This window comes from Pseudophryne corroboree, chromosome 4, assembly GCF_028390025.1.
Source record: "Pseudophryne corroboree isolate aPseCor3 chromosome 4, aPseCor3.hap2, whole genome shotgun sequence".
NCBI lineage: Eukaryota > Metazoa > Chordata > Amphibia > Anura > Myobatrachidae > Pseudophryne > Pseudophryne corroboree.
Window position 1 is genome coordinate 684358193 of NC_086447.1, and position 20221 is coordinate 684378413.

A 20221-nucleotide genomic window follows, 5' to 3' on the forward strand; every position below is an offset into this window, starting at 1 on the left:
TTTGAAAACTGACGCAAGGTGACATCCACTGCTGGAACAGAAGTTGCGGGAAGCGGTTGGAATTCTGGGACTTTAGGGTGGAATCCATAATTAATGAAGAATGGTGTAGAAGAAGATGAGGAATGGTATTGATTGTTGTGGCTGAACTCGGCCCAAGGAAGGAGTTGAACCCAGTCATCTTGAGAGGTAGACACATATATACGGAGGAAGGCCTTCAAGTCCTGATTCACCCTCTCGGTTTGACCATTGGTCTGAGGATGGTAAGCCGTGGAAAACTTTAACTTGACTTGGAGGGCTTGACACAAACTTCGCCAAAATTTGGCTACAAATTGTACTCCACGATCCGAGATGATCTCTTCAGGAAGACCGTGAAGTCGGAAGATCTCTTGTATAAACACTTGAGCCAACTTGGAAGCTGACGGAAGACCGGTGAGAGGGATGAAATGTGCCATCTTGGTGAACCGGTCAACTACCACCCAGATGGTATTAAACTTGTTGCAGATAGGTAGATCGGAAACAAAGTCCATCGACAAATGGGTCCAAGGTCGACGGGGAACAGATAATGGAACCAGTTGCCCCGCAGGCGACTGGCGGGAGACTTTGTGTTGGGCACACTTTGGGCAGGAGGCAATAAATTCCATAACGTCCTTCTTCAGAGTTGGCCACCAGTAGGACCTAGAAATAAATTCAAGGGTTTTCTGAATGCCTGTATGTCCAGAAAAACGGGAAGCATGGGCCCAATGCATGAGCTTCTTCCTTAGAACTGGCTTAACAAAACTTTTCCCTGGTGGAGGCGTAGAGTCCATCCCTACCGTGGAGAATGCCAACGGATTAATAATAGGATGCTTGTCTGCAGACTCGGACTCATTTTCTTGCTCCCATGAGCGGGAAAGGGCATCGGCCTTACGATTCTGAGAACCCGGACAGAACTGGAGTTTAAAGTCAAACCTAGAGAAGAAAAGTGCCCATCTGGCCTGACGAGGATTCAGACATTGTGCGCCTTTGAGATATAAAAGATTTTTGTGGTCGGTAAGTATGGTGATTGAGTGGGAAGCTCCCTCCAACAGGTATCTCCACTCCTCCAGAGCGAGCTTGATGGCTAGCAACTCCTGATCGCCAATGGCATAGTTGCGCTCAGCTGGGGAGAACTTCCGGGAGAAGAAACTGCAAGGATGTAGATGTCCATCTTTGGCCCTCTGGGATAACACTGCTCCTACTCCAACGGAGGAGGCATCTACCTCTAAGATAAAAGGAGAGTCGGTGTCGGGCTGTTTCAGAACTGGTGCAGAGATGAACCGTTGCTTCAGAAGGTGAAAGGCCTGTGTAGCTTCCTCGGACCACTTGGACGGATTAGCACCTTTCTTGGTTAATGCAGTGATAGGCGCCACAATGGTGGAAAAGTCTCGTATAAATTTTCTATAATAATTGGCGAACCCTAAGAACCTCTGGACCCCTTTGAGGCTTAAGGGTATAGGCCAATTCTGGATTGCTTGGAGTTTCTCAGGATCCATCTCTAGTCCGGAACCGGACACAATGTAACCTAGAAACGGAATGGTTTTAACTTCAAACACACACTTCTCCAATTTACAATAGAGGTGATTGACACGGAGACGGGAAAGAACCACTTTTACCCAGAAACGATGATCTTCGAGATTATTAGCAAAGATGAGGATGTCGTCTAGATAAACCACGACATGGCGGTACAAGATGTCCCTGAAAATCTCATTCACGAAGTGCTGGAAGACTGCTGGAGCGTTGCTCAATCCGAAGGGCATGACGAGGTACTCATAATGTCCGTCACGGGTGTTAAAGGCGGTCTTCCACTCGTCACCCTCACGGATTCGGATGAGATTGTAGGCACCCCTCAAGTCCAGCTTTGTGAAAATAGTTGCACCACTAACTCTATCAAAGAGCTCGGTAATCAGGGGTAAAGGGTATCGGTTCTTGACGGTAATGTCGTTCAGACCTCTGTAGTCGATGCACGGACGCAGACCACCGTCTTTCTTCTTAACGAAGAAGAAGCCTGCGCCGGCTGGAGAAGAAGATGGTCGGATGAAACCCTTCGCCAGGTTCTCTTTGATGTACTCTTCCATGGAGTGTGTCTCAGGCAGAGACAACGGATAAGTTCGGCCTCGCGGTGGAACCTTCCCTGGAATGAGGTCGATTGGGCAGTCCCATTCTCTATGAGGAGGAAGGATATCAGCAGAGGCTTTACTGAACACGTCCGTGAAGTCTTGATATGGAGGAGGCGGAACATCAGATGACCTGGGGAAGGAAGAACAAACAGGAAGAACTTTGGCTAAACAAGTCTCAGCACAGGAGGGACCCCATGCCAGTATTTGCGTAGTCGTCCAGTCAATTGATGGGTTGTGGAGACGGAGCCATGGAAGGCCTAAAACCACTGGATGTGTGGCTCTTGGAATCACTAAAAAAGAAATATACTCAGAATGAAGAACTCCCACTCTCAGACGAACTGGAAGAGTCCTTAAGGAAATGACTGCGTCAAAAATCTTGCTGCCATCCACGGCAGTCAAAGAGATGGACGAGGACAGTCTCTCGGTGGGTAGGGACCACCGTTTAACATAAGCTTCGGTTATGAAATTCCCAGCTGCTCCGGAATCAAGGAGGGCAATGACGTTCCTGTAACGTTGAGCAATTTGGAGCGACACTGGGAGGTTACAGTCATGAGGAGATGGAGAGGAGATCATTACTCCTAGCCGGCCCTCTCCTTGGCGAGCTAGGATCTGGAGTTTCCCGGACGTTTGGGACAGGCATTGATAGTGTGCGACGGAGCTGCACAGTAGAGACAGAGAGCCTCAGAGAGACGTCTTCGGCGCTCAGCGGGAGATAGACGGGAACGACTAATTTGCATAGGCTCATCATTGGATGGAGATGGTTGACGAGGAGGAGGAGCAGAAGATTTAGGAGTAGATGATCTTCCTCGCTCGGTTGCTCTCTCTCTGAAACGTAGATCAACCTTCGTGCAAAGAGAAATTAGCTCATCCAACTTAGAGGGCAAGTCTCTGGTAGCTAACTCATCCTTGATGCGTTCTGATAAGCCATGCCAGAATGCAGCATACAGGGCCTCGTCGTTCCATGCCAGTTCGGATGCCAGGATTTTAAACTGTATAAGATACTGTCCCACAGTACGTGTTCCCTGGCGTAAACGGAGAATCTCAGATGAAGCAGATGTTATCCGGCCTGGCTCGTCGAAGATGCGCCTGAATGTAGCTACAAAGTCAGTATAGGAGGATAGCAGGGGATCAGACCTCTCCCATAAAGGTGATGCCCAGTCAAGGGCTGAGCCACTGAGAAGGGAGATGATATAGGCAATTTTGGTACGGTCACTGAAGAAATTGCCAGGTAGAAGCTCAAAGTGGATTTCACATTGATTGAGAAATCCCCTGCAGAACCTTGGAGATCCATCAAATTTTGCTGGCGTTGGAAGATGAAGATGTGGACTGGAAATGGGTAAGGTGGGTGGGGTTACAGCTGGTGTCACTGTAGTGGACGCACCGGACGTGCCAGGTCCACGGAGGGTCGTTTGAATCCCATCCAGCCGTGTAGAGAGATCCTGGAGACAGCGGATGATGTGGCCCTGTGCAGCCTCCTGATGTTCAAGTCGGGCTGCCAGTTCTTGCATCGGCCTGGCCGCTTGATCCTGGTCTCCGGCTGGATTCATTAGGTCAGTGCTTACTGTCACAACTGAGGGCCTGAGCTGACGGGAGGCAGCCTCAGTTGTAGGGGCTGAGATGTAACGGAACCTGGGAGGTTGTATCAGACCCCTAGACATGTAAGTAACATGTAGAATAACTGCCCGAAGGCGTGACCACGACAACCAGGATAAAAGTCAATGATGTTTATTATGACAAACTCCATAACACAGCAGCAGTAAAAGGAAACATAAAAGTCAACAGAGGATAAATACAATTCCTGGGTACTACAGGGTGGCAAGGGCCACAGGCACTGGTAGTGTGAGACAGTTCTTATAATCTTCTAGTTGGAAAGTCCTTACCAGGCCTGACTGTAGCAATGGAGAGAACCCAGGATCGTACCAGCTGATGTTCCAGGAAAGGCTGGGCTGCTGAAGGTAAAACGGCTGCTGTGGATACTGGCTGGAACCAGACTGTTGTTGGTACGGAGTGGATACTGGCTGGAACCAGTTAAATAATAAACGAACTTGAGAGCGATGAAATAATAATGAAGTTTGGAGTTTGAGAGCGGTGAAATAATAATACCGGTGGAGAGTGGTAAACTGCAGAAAAGGACACCGGCCCTTTAAGAGAAGCTGTACACTGCTGGAAGCTGGGCTGGAAGCAGGTGATTGTTTGAGAGCGGTGAAATAATAATACCGGTGGAGAGTGGTAAACTGCAGAAAGGACACCGGCCCTTTAAGAGAAGCTGTACACTGCTGGAAGCTGGGCTGGAAGCAGGTGATTGTTGTAGCTGGAAACAGGTGAGTCCAGAATGGATCGGAGAGTCAGGCTACACCGCAGATGGAATGCTGGTGCGGGTCTCTGTAGCAGAAGTCTGGGGACAGGAGCTGGAACCTGGAAGACAACCACAGGAGAGAGACAAACTGGAACTAGGTTAGACAACCAAAGCACTGACGCCTTCCTTGCTCAGGCACAGCATATTTATACCTGCAGCAAGGAAGGGGTTGGCTAGGCAATTATGCAGATTAACAATACAGACAGCAGATTGGTGGAAATGATCAGATGACAAAATCCACGATGGCTGCGCCCATGCAGACACTTGGAGGGAAGTTTGGTTTGTAATCCATGTGAGGATTGAAACAGCAATGGCGGCGCCGGCCACAGGAGACAGGAGACGCCAGACTGATGATTGCACATCTAAACCACGCGGGCACAGCGGAGGCCGCGGCTGACGTAATCGCCACTCTGACACTCTGCATGCAGGAACTCAGGGACAGCGGTGGAGGCCGCGGGGAACGCCATTTCAGATGTTACATGGTCGCCGCGGTGACCGCGTCTCAGAGTGACAGGAGAGGAGGCAGGAATGTGGACATCAGTGTAACGGATGGGATCCGGTCCTGGAACGCTGAGCCAGCCTTAGGAGGCATCTGAAGGGTAAGTAATGGCGTCCAGATACCCGGATCGTGACAGCACCCCCCCCTTTAGGAGTGGCCCCAGGACACTTCTTAGGCTTTAAAGGAAACTTTGCGTGGAAATTTCGGACCAAGGCAGGAGCATGGACGTCTGAGGCATTGGTCCAAGAGCGTTCTTCAGGACCATAGCCCTTCCAGTCAATGAGGTATTGTAACTGACCGTAACGGAAACGTGAGTCCAAAATCTTGGCCACCTCGTACTCGACTCCCCGTTGAGTCTGAACTTTGGGAGCTGGAGGAAGTGCGGAATGAAACCGATTCAGGATCAGCGGTTTCAACAAAGAAACATGAAATGTCCTGGGTATTTTCAAGAAGGATGGTAACTGTAACCTGTAGGCAACAGGATTGATGACTTGTTCAATCTTGAAGGGTCCGATGTAGCGAGGTGCAAATTTCATGCTGGGAACTCTCAACCTCAAATTCTTCGTGGACAGCCACACACGATCACCCACCTTGAGAGCAGGAACCGCTCTACGCTTCCTATCGGCAAACTTCTTATACCTGAATGAGGCTTTAAGCAGGGCTGCGCGGACGTTCCTCCAGTTATTTGAAAACTGACGCAAGGTGACATCCACTGCTGGAACAGAAGTTGCGGGAAGCGGTTGGAATTCTGGGACTTTAGGGTGGAATCCATAATTAATGAAGAATGGTGTAGAAGAAGATGAGGAATGGTATTGATTGTTGTGGCTGAACTCGGCCCAAGGAAGGAGTTGAACCCAGTCATCTTGAGAGGTAGACACATATATACGGAGGAAGGCCTTCAAGTCCTGATTCACCCTCTCGGTTTGACCATTGGTCTGAGGATGGTAAGCCGTGGAAAACTTTAACTTGACTTGGAGGGCTTGACACAAACTTCGCCAAAATTTGGCTACAAATTGTACTCCACGATCCGAGATGATCTCTTCAGGAAGACCGTGAAGTCGGAAGATCTCTTGTATAAACACTTGAGCCAACTTGGAAGCCGACGGAAGACCGGTGAGAGGGATGAAATGTGCCATCTTGGTGAACCGGTCAACTACCACCCAGATGGTATTAAACTTGTTGCAGATAGGTAGATCGGAAACAAAGTCCATCGACAAATGGGTCCAAGGTCGACGGGGAACAGATAATGGAACCAGTTGCCCCGCAGGCGACTGGCGGGAGACTTTGTGTTGGGCACACTTTGGGCAGGAGGCAATAAATTCCATAACGTCCTTCTTCAGAGTTGGCCACCAGTAGGACCTAGAAATAAATTCAAGGGTTTTCTGAATGCCTGTATGTCCAGAAAAACGGGAAGCATGGGCCCAATGCATGAGCTTCTTCCTTAGAACTGGCTTAACAAAACTTTTCCCTGGTGGAGGCGTAGAGTCCATCCCTACCGTGGAGAATGCCAACGGATTAATAATAGGATGCTTGTCTGCAGACTCGGACTCATTTTCTTGCTCCCATGAGCGGGAAAGGGCATCGGCCTTACGATTCTGAGAACCCGGACAGAACTGGAGTTTAAAGTCAAACCTAGAGAAGAAAAGTGCCCATCTGGCCTGACGAGGATTCAGACATTGTGCGCCTTTGAGATATAAAAGATTTTTGTGGTCGGTAAGTATGGTGATTGAGTGGGAAGCTCCCTCCAACAGGTATCTCCACTCCTCCAGAGCGAGCTTGATGGCTAGCAACTCCTGATCGCCAATGGCATAGTTGCGCTCAGCTGGGGAGAACTTCCGGGAGAAGAAACTGCAAGGATGTAGATGTCCATCTTTGGCCCTCTGGGATAACACTGCTCCTACTCCAACGGAGGAGGCATCTACCTCTAAGATAAAAGGAGAGTCGGTGTCGGGCTGTTTCAGAACTGGTGCAGAGATGAACCGTTGCTTCAGAAGGTGAAAGGCCTGTGTAGCTTCCTCGGACCACTTGGACGGATTAGCACCTTTCTTGGTTAATGCAGTGATAGGCGCCACAATGGTGGAAAAGTCTCGTATAAATTTTCTATAATAATTGGCGAACCCTAAGAACCTCTGGACCCCTTTGAGGCTTAAGGGTATAGGCCAATTCTGGATTGCTTGGAGTTTCTCAGGATCCATCTCTAGTCCGGAACCGGACACAATGTAACCTAGAAACGGAATGGTTTTAACTTCAAACACACACTTCTCCAATTTACAATAGAGGTGATTGACACGGAGACGGGAAAGAACCACTTTTACCCAGAAACGATGATCTTCGAGATTATTAGCAAAGATGAGGATGTCGTCTAGATAAACCACGACATGGCGGTACAAGATGTCCCTGAAAATCTCATTCACGAAGTGCTGGAAGACTGCTGGAGCGTTGCTCAATCCGAAGGGCATGACGAGGTACTCATAATGTCCGTCACGGGTGTTAAAGGCGGTCTTCCACTCGTCACCCTCACGGATTCGGATGAGATTGTAGGCACCCCTCAAGTCCAGCTTTGTGAAAATAGTTGCACCACTAACTCTATCAAAGAGCTCGGTAATCAGGGGTAAAGGGTATCGGTTCTTGACGGTAATGTCGTTCAGACCTCTGTAGTCGATGCACGGACGCAGACCACCGTCTTTCTTCTTAACGAAGAAGAAGCCTGCGCCGGCTGGAGAAGAAGATGGTCGGATGAAACCCTTCGCCAGGTTCTCTTTGATGTACTCTTCCATGGAGTGTGTCTCAGGCAGAGACAACGGATAAGTTCGGCCTCGCGGTGGAACCTTCCCTGGAATGAGGTCGATTGGGCAGTCCCATTCTCTATGAGGAGGAAGGATATCAGCAGAGGCTTTACTGAACACGTCCGTGAAGTCTTGATATGGAGGAGGCGGAACATCAGATGACCTGGGGAAGGAAGAACAAACAGGAAGAACTTTGGCTAAACAAGTCTCAGCACAGGAGGGACCCCATGCCAGTATTTGCGTAGTCGTCCAGTCAATTGATGGGTTGTGGAGACGGAGCCATGGAAGGCCTAAAACCACTGGATGTGTGGCTCTTGGAATCACTAAAAAAGAAATATACTCAGAATGAAGAACTCCCACTCTCAGACGAACTGGAAGAGTCCTTAAGGAAATGACTGCGTCAAAAATCTTGCTGCCATCCACGGCAGTCAAAGAGATGGACGAGGACAGTCTCTCGGTGGGTAGGGACCACCGTTTAACATAAGCTTCGGTTATGAAATTCCCAGCTGCTCCGGAATCAAGGAGGGCAATGACGTTCCTGTAACGTTGAGCAATTTGGAGCGACACTGGGAGGTTACAGTCATGAGGAGATGGAGAGGAGATCATTACTCCTAGCCGGCCCTCTCCTTGGCGAGCTAGGATCTGGAGTTTCCCGGACGTTTGGGACAGGCATTGATAGTGTGCGACGGAGCTGCACAGTAGAGACAGAGAGCCTCAGAGAGACGTCTTCGGCGCTCAGCGGGAGATAGACGGGAACGACTAATTTGCATAGGCTCATCATTGGATGGAGATGGTTGACGAGGAGGAGGAGCAGAAGATTTAGGAGTAGATGATCTTCCTCGCTCGGTTGCTCTCTCTCTGAAACGTAGATCAACCTTCGTGCAAAGAGAAATTAGCTCATCCAACTTAGAGGGCAAGTCTCTGGTAGCTAACTCATCCTTGATGCGTTCTGATAAGCCATGCCAGAATGCAGCATACAGGGCCTCGTCGTTCCATGCCAGTTCGGATGCCAGGATTTTAAACTGTATAAGATACTGTCCCACAGTACGTGTTCCCTGGCGTAAACGGAGAATCTCAGATGAAGCAGATGTTATCCGGCCTGGCTCGTCGAAGATGCGCCTGAATGTAGCTACAAAGTCAGTATAGGAGGATAGCAGGGGATCAGACCTCTCCCATAAAGGTGATGCCCAGTCAAGGGCTGAGCCACTGAGAAGGGAGATGATATAGGCAATTTTGGTATGGTCACTGAAGAAATTGCCAGGTAGAAGCTCAAAGTGGATTTCACATTGATTGAGAAATCCCCTGCAGAACCTTGGAGATCCATCAAATTTTGCTGGCGTTGGAAGATGAAGATGTGGACTGGAAATGGGTAAGGTGGGTGGGGTTACAGCTGGTGTCACTGTAGTGGACGCACCGGACGTGCCAGGTCCACGGAGGGTCGTTTGAATCCCATCCAGCCGTGTAGAGAGATCCTGGAGACAGCGGATGATGTGGCCCTGTGCAGCCTCCTGATGTTCAAGTCGGGCTGCCAGTTCTTGCATCGGCCTGGCCGCTTGATCCTGGTCTCCGGCTGGATTCATTAGGTCAGTGCTTACTGTCACAACTGAGGGCCTGAGCTGACGGGAGGCAGCCTCAGTTGTAGGGGCTGAGATGTAACGGAACCTGGGAGGTTGTATCAGACCCCTAGACATGTAAGTAACATGTAGAATAACTGCCCGAAGGCGTGACCACGACAACCAGGATAAAAGTCAATGATGTTTATTATGACAAACTCCATAACACAGCAGCAGTAAAAGGAAACATAAAAGTCAACAGAGGATAAATACAATTCCTGGGTACTACAGGGTGGCAAGGGCCACAGGCACTGGTAGTGTGAGACAGTTCTTATAATCTTCTAGTTGGAAAGTCCTTACCAGGCCTGACTGTAGCAATGGAGAGAACCCAGGATCGTACCAGCTGATGTTCCAGGAAAGGCTGGGCTGCTGAAGGTAAAACGGCTGCTGTGGATACTGGCTGGAACCAGACTGTTGTTGGTACGGAGTGGATACTGGCTGGAACCAGTTAAATAATAAACGAACTTGAGAGCGATGAAATAATAATGAAGTTTGGAGTTTGAGAGCGGTGAAATAATAATACCGGTGGAGAGTGGTAAACTGCAGAAAAGGACACCGGCCCTTTAAGAGAAGCTGTACACTGCTGGAAGCTGGGCTGGAAGCAGGTGATTGTTTGAGAGCGGTGAAATAATAATACCGGTGGAGAGTGGTAAACTGCAGAAAGGACACCGGCCCTTTAAGAGAAGCTGTACACTGCTGGAAGCTGGGCTGGAAGCAGGTGATTGTTGTAGCTGGAAACAGGTGAGTCCAGAATGGATCGGAGAGTCAGGCTACACCGCAGATGGAATGCTGGTGCGGGTCTCTGTAGCAGAAGTCTGGGGACAGGAGCTGGAACCTGGAAGACAACCACAGGAGAGAGACAAACTGGAACTAGGTTAGACAACCAAAGCACTGACGCCTTCCTTGCTCAGGCACAGCATATTTATACCTGCAGCAAGGAAGGGGTTGGCTAGGCAATTATGCAGATTAACAATACAGACAGCAGATTGGTGGAAATGATCAGATGACAAAATCCACGATGGCTGCGCCCATGCAGACACTTGGAGGGAAGTTTGGTTTGTAATCCATGTGAGGATTGAAACAGCAATGGCGGCGCCGGCCACAGGAGACAGGAGACGCCAGACTGATGATTGCACATCTAAACCACGCGGGCACAGCGGAGGCCGCGGCTGACGTAATCGCCACTCTGACACTCTGCATGCAGGAACTCAGGGACAGCGGTGGAGGCCGCGGGGAACGCCATTTCAGATGTTACATGGCGCCGCGGTGACCGCGTCTCAGAGTGACAGGAGAGGAGGCAGGAATGTGGACATCAGTGTAACGGATGGGATCCGGTCCTGGAACGCTGAGCCAGCCTTAGGAGGCATCTGAAGGGTAAGTAATGGCGTCCAGATACCCGGATCGTGACAATACCTAGTTGTCTGTATAAAGAATTTCAGATAAGCTTTTCACAGAGTACAGTATCTTTTGGTACTGTAAGAGGGTCAAGGGAACAGGCACCATCTCCTGGGGTAGATGGCAGTGTGCAGCAGCTGAGAGATCACACAAGTCTCTTGGTTTGGTGCAGCCGGCCGCAACCAGTTTTATTGTGCAGAAAACAGAAATAAACATAAAAAATACCTTGCCAGCTGGCACTAAGTATACAGTACACACAAGATAATCCTAACTCGCTGAAAAAAATAAAAAATACAAGGAGAAGTTTACCAGACACAACTCACTGGTTTTCAACAGGTTTCTATCTCAAAGACTCCATAGCCTGTCCTCTTTCCCCAGGCAGTGTGAGAGAGAGGTGATCAGTGTGACAGCCATTTTAACAAACCCATACAGCTGAAAACCCTAATTAGCCTTCTGTGAGGTTAACAGCCCAATGATCCGAACTGGGCCTAATTGGATGGAGACCCAATCTCTCTTCACATATACAACCCGAGGGCCCCTTAGCTGGCTTTTACTAAAACCCAAAAGCTCTCAGCAGAACCAATACAACATTCCTGGTGTTATTAAATACATATGTAAGAAACCTGGGGCAACTATATCTGCCTTCCGTCATTATTCCAGTGATTATGTAATCTTATGGCTTTTCATTTTTTTCTACATGAACATGTGCTATATATCTACGTACTACACCAGAAGACACCTTTTGTCACCCTATAGCTACAGTATATAGATAAATAGAAATACTTTGATTTAATTGGCCAGTTAGAATTTTTACAGAAGATAAAGAGCACTTGGCCCATCTAGTCTGCCCTAAACACAGGTACATGCGCGCACACACACACACACACACACACACACACACACACACACACACACACACACACACACACACACACACACACACACACACACACACACACTAGGGTAAATTTTTGTCGGAAGCCAATTGTAGTACTAGTGTATTTTGGGTTGTAGGAAAAAAAAACGTAGTACCCAAAGGAAACCCACGCAAGCACAGAGAGAATATACAAACTCCACATAGTTAGGGCCTTTGTGGGAATCAAACTAATGACCTCAGGGCTGTGAGCCAGTAATGTTAACCATTACACCATTCGTAATAGTTTAATAAAGTTTTGCTTTAGTTGCTTTAGTTTTTAAAAAAAATATTTTTGAACAAACATTCACTGAATTTAATTGCAATACACTTTGTCAATTGACCACCGGTCAGGATCCCGGCGGTCAGGATACCGATGCCGGAATCTCGACATCAGCTGGAATACCAGCAGTCGGAGTCCCAACCGCCAGCTAGTTCCCCAACTTGGGTGCTGGTCCACCACCTGAGGGAGAATAGAACCCTGTGGCGACTGAAGGTTGACACTGGGCCTGAAGCGTGGCGAGCCTGCGAGGAGACACATTGCACTCGCCGCCAGGATCCCAGCTGTCAGGATCCCGGTGTCGGTCTTCTGACTGCCGGGATCTCATACTGATCCCAGGTGAGTACAGAGCATTTCTGATTTTTATATATATATATATATATATATATATATAAATAAATGACGTGGTGACATACAGGCATGTGACACGCTCTGTCACTCAGAATTATTAAAGATAAGTTTCTACAATGTGATAGCAATTGCCATGTTTATAATTTTGGGCCTGATTCAGACCTGATTGCTGTTGTACGAATTCACACAGAAGCCGACTGTCAAATGACTGCACATGAGTATGCACTGCAATGCGCAGGTGCGTCGCCAAACAGCGACAGGATGGTGCAAAAATTTTGATCGCAAGGTGATTGACAGCAGGAGGACCTTTGTGGGTGGTAACTGGACGTTTTCAGGGAGTGTCAGGAAAAAACGCAGACGTTCCCAAGCATTTTCAGGGAGGGTGTGTGACGTCAGTTCCGGCCCCAATCAGCCTGTTTGTATCGCACTGTAGGAGAAAGTCTTGGGCTACGCACAGACGGCACAGACTAGAAAAATCATTAGATGATGAGTAAGTTGAGAACGGATTTGCAGATGTCCACGGTCTGGCGAAATTACACATGGCGGGTTTTCATTCTCCCTCTGCGGCGACTATCTGATCGCAGACCTCTGCAAATTTTCAGCACCGCGATCAGGTCTGAATTAGGCCCTTTGCGTGATAGAGTGGGACTTGCAGAAAAATGGGGTTCCTAGCCAGGGACTGCAAGCTTGAATATGTTGATCAATATATGAACTAAACCTGATTATTGTATGGTAGAGATGAGCAGGTCCAGTTCTCTGAGAACCGGCCCCACCTGAAATTCCCGATCCGGGCTGGGTTCCGAGTCCAGCTCAGGTTTTCCTGCCTGCCGTGGATTTTAAACAAGGCAAAACGTCATCCACACTGTCAGAATCTCGCGGGTTTTGTATTGTATATAAGGCCCCTGGTGTTCGACACCATTTTACTGCGGCTGTGAAACTTGTAGTGAGCAGACATGTCCGTGCTGTGTCTGCCCAGGGGTGCTGTGTTGTTCATCCAGGGGTGCTGCAGAGTTGTCATCCAGGGGCTGGGGCTGCTTTGTCCTCCAGGGGTGCTCTGTCCATTCAGGGGTGCTGTGTTGTCCGCAAAATATAATAAAAAAATAAATATATACTGTATATATATATATATATATATATATATATATATATATATATATATATTTATTTATTTATTTTTGTACTCTTCCTCAGTGAACAGTACTATTATTATTAACTGTACTATACACTGCAGGTCAGACCGCAGTATATAATCATACATGTATTGTAACATTGTAGGTGGTATCCCAACTGTAGGTGGCCCATCCCCAGGGGTGCTGTGTTGTACATAAAGGGGTGCTATGTCCAACAAGGGACTGCTGTGTTCACCTAGGTGTGCTCTGCCAATCTAGGGGTGCACTGCAGTCTGCAATGCACTGTAAACTAAATATAAGGGCAAGATATAATTGGGAATTTTTATATATATATATATATATATATATATATATATATATATATGGAAAAATGGAGAGATAGGGTTCGGCGCTCAGTGTTGCTAAAAAATGGTGAGTTTAAAAGCCAAAAAATATATGCATGTATAAAATTTATAAATAATAATTTTTTATATATATGAGAGTAAAAAAGGTTCTTATTACAAAAAGCATAAAAGGCATAAAAACATACAAACATAAAAAGTCAGGACCAAGTTTTAAAAGGATAAGGAGTTTAACTTAACTCAAGAACAGCAAGGGGTTAGTGCAGGAAACCCAACGCGTTTCGTCTCATCAGACTTCTTCAAGGGGTAGGGACATAATGAGCTTTCCTGTCTATTTATAGCTAAAGTAGCTGGTAAAGGGGATGTGACATCACAGATCATCACATGATGCAATTAAATATTGAAGATTTTTTTAACATACTTTCAGTGCGGTAAAATCATATTAGGTACATAGTCAGAGCAGAGTCAGTGGTTGCAGGGTGCAGAAAACGGGTGTATCATAAGCAATAGTTCATGTAAACAGTCAAAAACAGTAAAAACCGATATAATAGTGGCATTTCCGCCACACTTCCGGTTGCGGGTGACGCAATTTTGTCACTTCCGCCCCACTTCCGGTGCGCGATTGCGCATGCGCCCGCGGCGTCTCCCGGCTGTCAAGTTGTTTTGCCATTTTCTTATCCCCGACGGGCGTCAAAGTGTATGTGAAGGTTATGTCTCTCCAGTTAGGTGCGGCGGCGGCCATCTTTGCTGGGATTCAGTCCATTAATTGTATAGGCTGGTGGCCATTTTTCAGAAGTTCATCTCATGTCCAGCTATTCTCCTGTTGCTTACGTGTCCATAGCAACGGCACCATAAGTAAAAAGAAAAAAGATAAAAGATAGTGATCTTCAGGCAGCGGAGTTTTGCAGAATTCAGGACTTTGCATAAATTTCTTATGTTTTATATATATATGTATAATAGTAAGTAATGATATAACTTGGAAAAACAAAGTGCTGGAGCATTAATAAATATAATAGATAAATACATATAGATATATATAAATAAAAATATACATATATATAAAAAAAAAAAAATATATATATATATAAAAAAAGGGGGAAGTATACAAAGTGCAAGGTGCAATCTATAAATATGAATAAAATCACAGTGCGTTATTAGAGGGTGTAATTCTATTAAGGGAGAAGGTGGGGGGGGAGGTTGAGGAACAGGGAAGGGATAATCATATATGAAGGTGACAGAGGCAGGTGCGGATTGATTTATTTTTACAAGAAAAATATGTGTGGAGTGCAAGGTTTCTCGTGGTTAATGGTGTTGATTTTTAAGAAATACATATTTGGTATAGTGCTGACATCATTTATTTGATTCTACAGTACCCAATATTCCCAGGTAGTCTCCCTCCCTGGTACTGATCAGGCCCAAACACTGCTTAGCTTCCAAGATCAGACGAGATTGGGCGTACCAGTGTGGTTTGACTGTATGCGAAATAAGACATCATAATACCACGTGATTGATGGTTTTATTTCTAATGCTTAAAAAATCTGGTGAGCTGGATTTAAATCGTGAAGTGAAGGAGGGGAAATAAAGGAAAGTCGAGTCTTGCCGGGATACTGCACCTCACAAGAACGGTGCGATCTCGTATCCCTCATTCAAGCCAGCTGGATGTAGAGTCTGCAGCTGGAAAATCCAGTACATTTCCCGTCTGGACAACTTGTTCCCGAGATCTCCTCCTCTCTCGCCCAAGCAAACGTGTTCGATCGCCTTAAAAGTAAGTTCCTCTGGGTCGGAGTTATGTTTAGCTGCGAAATGTCGAGAGACTGCATGACTGGCCACCTTATTCTTTATATTTCTTATATGTTCTTGGATCCGGATTTTAAGGGGTCTTTTAGTCTTTCCTACATACTTCATTTTGCAGGTGCACTCCAGGAGGTAAATCACAGATGATGTATTGCAATTCATAAAGTCCTTTATGGTGTATTCATTCTTGTCCTCTGTATTGCTGAAGTTTTCCTGTTCCGATGTAGGTATTTACATATATTGCACTTCCCACATTTATACGACCCCTTACATTTCAACATAGAAGTGTTGCGAGTGGATTTATCCCTCAGCATGCTGGGTGCAAGAAGGTCTTTTAGGTTTTTAGATTTTTTAAAAATTAGTTCTGGTCTGGGCAGTAAGATTTCTTTGAGAACTGGGTCCATTAGAAGAATTCCCCAATGGGATTTAAGGGAGTCTCTAATCGCTTTCTCATGTTGACTAAATGTAGTAATGAACGCGATTCTTTCCTTCGTTTCTTCCTTGGTTTTATATGTTAGTAGCTTTTCCCTATCCAAACACCTTGTTTTTTCCAGTGCTTCATCTAGGAGTGGCTTTGGGTAACTCTTCTCTTCAAATCTCTTCCTGTATATCTCCATTTGATCTTCACAGTCTTTTGCGCTGGTGCAGTTTCGTTTGATCCTTGAGAACTGGGAGGCCGGGATGTTATTCTTCCACCTATCTAGGTGATTGCTTTGGTAGTGTAGATAACTGTTCATATCTACTTTCTTAATAAAATTTTTGGTGGTAACTCTTTCATTCTCCCCAGTTAGAATTAGATCCAAGTATTCAACGGATCTAGCATTAGTTGTTGAGGTGAATGCAAGGTTCAAATCGTTGTCTCCCAAAGCACTTAAAAATTCGTTAAAAGCTTCTGGTGTGCCGTCCCAAATGATTAAAATATCATCGATATAACGTTTATAAAACACCACATTCTCCTTAAAAGCGCTTAGGGTGTAAACCTGTTTTCTCTCCCAACATCCCATAAAGAGATTCGCAAAGCTCGGGGCAAAAGTCGTACCCATCGCTGTGCCGCAGCATTGTAGATAAAACTGGTTTAAAAACTTAAAATAATTGTGGCTCAGGATAAAATACATAATATCACATATAAAATTTCTGTGACTGTTGGTCAATGATGAATCGCTGTCTAAAAATTCCCTGCATGCGGCTATGCCTTTAGAGTGTTCAATGCATGTGTACAGGGATTGCACGTCCACTGTTGCCCAAATGTAAGTATCCTTCCATTGAACTGTTTTCAATAGGTTGAGCACTGATGTCGTATCTTTCAAGAAGGATGGGAGATCTTTTACATAATTCTTCAGGAAGATATCAACATATTCCGATAGATTTGCAGTTAGTGAGCCTATGCCTGCCACTATTGGACGGCCAGGTGGGTTACTCAAAGACTTATGTATCTTTGGCAGAAAGTAAAAAGTGGGGGTAATTGGATTAGACTGCATGAGGTATTGGTATTCCTCTTTGGTTATCACGTTGTTTCTTAATCCCTGCACAAGTAATGTCCTCAGGTCTTCCACTAGGACTTCTTTTGGGTCGTTCTGAAGCACTGTATATGATTTCGTGTCTCCCAAAAGTCTAAGTGCCTCCTTTGTATACGCCTCAAGGTCCATGATTACTTATCCACCCCCTTTGTCAGCCTGTTTTATAACCAGGTTGTTGTTCTTCTGTAGTTTTTTCAAGGCTTCACATTCATGGTTTTTCATGTTCCTTTCCTTTACCGGTTTTAGTTCTGTGTCGCATAAATCTTTCTTTACCAGTTCATAAAACATGCTGATATTATTACCCTTTGATTCCAGAGGGTAATACTTGGATGTTGGTTTCAAACCAGATCTCGAGTGGTCTGCGTAGTTGCTTATGATCGCATCCTCTTTCCTTAGGAAATGTCTTTTAAGGGTAAGTTTTCTTATAAATTTGTTTAGATCGATGAAGGTCTCAAATTTGTTGTGTCCACTTGTAGGTGCGAACGATAGTCCTCTGCTTAGTAGTGTTACCTCTGGCTTAGTTAGTGTGTGTTTGGATAGGTTGAAGATGCCTTTATTTGTTGGTTCAACTACTGTAGATTCCTTCTCTTCAGTTCTCTTCCTCCTACCGCCCCGTTTGCCTCTTCTTCGAAAAACCTTTTCTTCATGGGTGATGCTTGTTTGCTGTCCTCTGTCACCATGTTTCTTACCGTATCTTTTGTTCGTGCTCCCGTTCTTACCGATAAAAAATCCTGGTCGCCTGTTGGATCCCTTCTTTGTAAACGCACTGTGATTTTATTCATATTTATAGATTGCACCTTGCACTTTGTATACTTCCCTCTTTTTTTATATATATATATATATATATATTTTTTTTATATATATATATATATATTTTTATTTATATATAGCTATATGTATTTATCTATTATATTTATTAATGCTCCAGCACTTTGTTTTTCCAAGTTATATCATTACTTACTATTATACATATATATAAAACATATATAAAAGCATTTATGAACTGGTAAAGAAAGATTTATGCGACACAGAACTAAAACCGGTAAAGGAAAGGAACATGAAAAACCGTGAATGTGAAGCCTTGAAAAAACCACAGAAGAACAACAACCTGGTTATAAAACAGGCTGACAAAGGGGGTGGATTAGTAATCATGGACCTTGAGGCGTATACAAAGGAGGCACTTAGACTTTTGGGAGACACGAAATCATATACAGTGCTTCAGAACGACCCAAAAGAAGTCCTAGTGGAAGACCTGAGGACATTACTTGTGCAGGGATAAAGAAACAACGTGATAACCAAAGAGGAATACCAATACCTCATGCAGTCTAATCCAATTACCCCCACTTTTTACTTTCTGCCACAGATACATAAGTCTTTGAGTAACCCACCTGGCCGTCCAATAGTGGCAGGCATAGGCTCACTAACTGCAAATCTATCGGAATATGTTGATATCTTCCTGAAGAATTATGTAAAAGATCTCCCATCCTTCTTGAAAGATACGACATCAGTGCTCAACCTATTGAAAACAGTTCAATGGAAGGATACTTACATTTGGGCAACAGTGGACGTGCAATCCCTGTACACATGCATTGAACACTCTAAAGGCATAGCCGCATGCAGGGAATTTTTAGACAGCGATCCATCATTGACCAACAGTCACAGAAATTTTATATGTGATATTATGTATTTTATCCTGAGCCACAATTATTTTAAGTTTTTAAACCAGTTTTATCTACAATGCTGCGGCACAGCGATGGGTACGACTTTTGCCCCGAGCTTTGCGAATCTCTTTATGGGATGTTGGGAGAGAAAACAGGTTTACACCCTAAGCGCTTTTAAGGAGAATGTGGTGTTTTATAAACGTTATATCGATGATATTTTAATCATTTGGGACGGCACACCAGAAGCTTTTAACAAATTTTTAAGTGCTTTGGGAGACAACGATTTGAACCTTGCATTCACCTCAACAACTAATGCTAGATCCGTTGAATACTTGGATCTAATTCTAACTGGGGAGAATGGAAGAGTTACCACCAAAAATTTTATTAAGAAAGTAGATATGAACAGTTATCTACACTACCAAAGCAATCACCTAGATAGGTGGAAGAATAACATCCCGGCCTCCCAGTTCTCAAGGATCAAACGAAACTGCACCAGCGCAAAAGACTGTGAAGATCAATTGGAGATATACAGGAAGAGATTTGAAGAGAAGAGTTACCCAAAGCCACTCCTAGATGAAGCACTGGAAAAAACAAGGTGTTTGGATAGGGAAAAGCTACTAACATATAAAACCAAGGAAGAAACGAAGGAAAGAATCGCGTTCATTACTACATTTAGTCAACATGAGAAAGCGATTAGAGACTCCCTTAAATCCCATTGGGGAATTCTTCTAATGGACCCAGTTCTCAAAGAAATCTTACCGCCCAGACCAGAACTAATTTTTAAAAAATCTAAAAACCTAAAAGACCTTCTTGCACCCAGCATGCTGAGGGATAAATCCACTCGCAACACTTCTATGTTGAAATGTAAGGGGTCGTATAAATGTGGGAAGTGCAATATATGTAAATACCTACATCGGAACAGGAAAACCTTCAGCAATACAGAGGACAAGAATGAATACACCATAAAGGACTTTATGAATTGCAATACATCATCTGTGATTTACCTCCTGGAGTGCACCTGCAAAATGAAGTATGTAGGAAAGACTAAAAGACCCCTTAAAATCCGGATCCAAGAACATATAAGAAATATAAAGAATAAGGTGGCCAGTCATGCAGTCTCTCGACATTTCGCAGCTAAACATAACTCCGACCCAGAGGAACTTACTTTTAAGGCGATCGAACACGTTTGCTTGGGCGAGAGAGGAGGAGATCTCGGGAACAAGTTGTCCAGACGGGAAATGTACTGGATTTTCCAGCTGCAGACTCTACATCCAGCTGGCTTGAATGAGGGATACGAGATCGCACCGTTCTTGTGAGGTGCAGTATCCCGGCAAGACTCGATTTTCCTTTATTTCCCCTCCTTCACTTCACGATTTAAATCCAGCTCACCAGATTTTTTAAGCATTAGAAATAAAACCATCAATCACGTGGTATTATGATATCTTATTTC

General features: G+C 45.3%; 1 pseudogene; it reads right to left on the reverse strand.

Annotated features, from left to right (window-relative positions):
• Positions 1-15160: 15160 nt before the first annotated feature.
• LOC134912906 (5S ribosomal RNA) lies at positions 15161-15279 on the reverse strand (annotated as a pseudogene).
• Between the last annotated feature and the right edge of the window lie 4942 nt (positions 15280-20221).